The sequence below is a fragment of the Mandrillus leucophaeus genome, unplaced genomic scaffold (genome assembly GCF_000951045.1).
Source record: "Mandrillus leucophaeus isolate KB7577 unplaced genomic scaffold, Mleu.le_1.0 Scaffold411, whole genome shotgun sequence".
In the NCBI taxonomy this organism is placed as follows: domain Eukaryota; kingdom Metazoa; phylum Chordata; class Mammalia; order Primates; family Cercopithecidae; genus Mandrillus; species Mandrillus leucophaeus.
Window position 1 is genome coordinate 3,149,458 of NW_012104377.1, and position 3,085 is coordinate 3,152,542.

Consider the following 3,085-nt stretch of genomic DNA (forward strand, 5'->3'; position numbering starts at 1 on the left):
GTAGAGATGGGGTTTCACCATGTTGGCCAGGCTGGTCTTGAACTCCTGACCTCAGGTGATCCGCCACCTCAGCCTCCCAAAGTGCTGGGATTACAGGCATGAACCACTAAGCCCGGCCTCGCCAGTCACAGTTTTAAAATTTTCATCTTTTAAACAAATACCTGAAAACAGATTTTTGGCTTTAAAAAAATTCAATGTTTTATTTCCATTAGCACTTCCCTAGGCACAATTTCAAGATACACATAAAATGTGTGATTAAAATGAGAGATAAATCACAGAACAAAAAAAAATCATGATATAAAAATACAACTACAGGAATAATATACTATTTTCCCTCATGTTGCTGCCAGACAATTCTGGCTGTATTCAGAGTAAGAGCTTAGTCTGCAACTTTAGAAACAAAGTTATTTGTTAACCTCCATTTGTAAAGGCATTTAACTTCATATTCAATCCAAATTTTCAGGTAATGAAGCATCCTTGAATCTAATCTAATCCCTATTCCAAAAGAAAGTAAACCTACAAATTTTAGCGCACATGATGTAGCTACTGATTTCCTCTTTAAACAAATGAGAAAAATTGCTTTAATAAAACAAATACTTAACGTAAACATTATCCGTCTCAGAGACACACGTCTTTCTCCAGTTATTACTTTAGTCTGTAACTAAAAACTGTGTATCTATGACCTGTTTTAACACAATAATCTCCTAATGGTATGACTGCCTCTAGAATCCTACCCCTCCAATCCAACTTTCACGCTGCAGCTTAAGACCATCTCTAAAACGTGAACCTGATAATATTACTCTTCTGCTTAAAATTCTATCCATTGCCGATTATTTACTCTGACATAGGAGGTTCGCTATAATGTGACCTTGCTCTCTAGTCTCATATACTCTTGCTCAGTGCCGTATACCCAAATACATGTAGAACCCAGTTTTACAGTCTATGCCTTTTTAAGTGATATTTACCATGCATCCCTCCTCAACCTTGTCTTCTAAACCACAAATGAAACCATCTTCTTTATGATTTTCTAGCTTCCTGGAAAACAAACCACTCCTCATTTGCACCCTCACTATTATTTTGTACATTATTCCAACAAAGAAATATTGTATATTAGCTAAGGATATAAATTAAACAGGCTGGGTTCTAACTCTAGGATTCACTAGAATTATGAGTCTAAGCAAGTTACTTACTGTGCTTCAGAAAGCTAAAGCTTAGAAAAGATAACAGATCATACCATATATCTCTCAGGGCTTTTGTGAAGATTAAGTGAAACAATACACATGAAGCACTTAGCAAAGTGCTTAACATATTGTTAACACCCCATAAATGGTAGCTAAAAAGGAAAACAAATGCTCATAAAGTTATGTTGAACTTATTTTAAAAAAAATATTTATTTTACTTTAGATTGTAAACTTCTTACAGACACTTTATTTATCTTTGTATCCTAAGGGTATAGCATAATTCTTGACACTAAGAAGACACTCAATAAGTTTTAAGCAAATGGGTGACTAAACACCTCCGATAAATGAGTACAAAAAATAAAAAACTTGACTATTTTTAAATCCTCTGGAGCAGCTTTTCCCAAACTAGTATTTGTTAATAACTAAGTTAAAATAACAAAACATGTTCTAAGCTGAAATAGCTGGTGAAACAGTAGGACAAAACAAAAGTAAACTGGTTTCTTTATAGCGGAATTTTAAAAATGTATCATTAACCTCCAAGAGGGATATAAAGAATGCAACAGGGCTGCATTGTAATGTGGCTCACACCTGTAATCCTAGCACTTTGGGAGTCCAAGGCAGGCGGATCACCTGAGGTCAGGAGTTCGAGACTAGCCTGGCCAACATGGTGAAACCTCGTCTCTACTAAAAATACAAAAAATTAGCCAGGCGTGGTGGTGCCTGTAATCCCAGCTATTCGAGAGGCTGAGGCCGGTGAATTGCTTAAACCTGGGAGGCAGAGGTTGCAGTGAGTCAAGATTGCGCCACTGCACTCTAGCCTGGGTGAGAGAGTGAGACTCCATCTTAAAAAAAAAAAAAAAAAAGTTGGCTGTCACACATCCAGAACTTGCCACTAAATATATTGTTTGGATTATATGCAATTATTTCTTAGCTATCTATGCTATATAGTGGAGAATGAAAATAGGTGTAAGATACAATTCTTGCCAAGAAATAACATAAGATACAGTAAACAAACATGTATCTTCGGGAAAAGAAGTTATACAAAGCAAACAAAAATATAAGACTCAAGAGATATTATAACCAATGCAACGCATAAACTTTGACTGGATCCAGGATTCATTTCTAAAAGGCTATAAAAATATTTTTGGAAAAATTTGAATACAGAGTATACATTAGATGAATTATGGGCCATTTTCTTAGGTAGGTAGATGAATATGTAGAAATATACAGGGATGAAATGTCTTGATAGCTATGTCAATTTGTTTTCACAAATGATTTCAGACAAAGTCAGCAAGTACAGTAAAACGTTAGTAATTGGTTAATTTAGGTGAAGAGTATATAGGATATCACTTTACCATTCTTTTGACTCCTCTCTAGGTTTGAAATGTATCACAGCAAAAAGAAGGGAGAAAATAAAACTAATAAGCAAATTTTATTAGATCAGATACAAAAAATAAATATTTAAAAGTATGGCCAGACATGGTGGCTCATTCCTTTAATCCCAACACTTTGGGAGGCTGGGGTGGAAGAACTGCTTGAGCCCAGGAGTTCAAGACTAGCCTGGGCAACAGAGTAACACCCTGTCTCTATAAAAAATACAAAAAAAAAAAAAAAAAGGCTCAGCATGGTGGCACATGCCTGTAGTCCTAGCTACTCAGGAGGCTGAGGGCGCAAGGACTGCTTAAGCTCAGGAGTTCAAGACCACAGTGAGCCATGATCCCACCACTTTTTTGGAGAACTTGTCTCCAAAAAAACAATGTTGGGTGGTAGGGTAGAAAAAAGTCCTTTTCCCTTTTACTTATCTAATAAAAGCAACCGAGGTCAGCAAGGACTGAGGGAAAAAAGACAAAAGAATTGTGAGAGATAAAAGAACCGGGAGGAAGAAAAGAGGTAGTAAAAACATT

General features: G+C 36.0%; 1 protein-coding gene across 1 annotated transcript in view; it reads right to left on the reverse strand.

The window, feature by feature from the left end:
- NBEAL1 (neurobeachin-like 1) overlaps positions 1-3,085 on the reverse strand; it is a 204,259-nt gene that overhangs the window by 100,443 nt on the left and 100,731 nt on the right. The gene's annotated exons all lie outside the window — the stretch shown is intronic.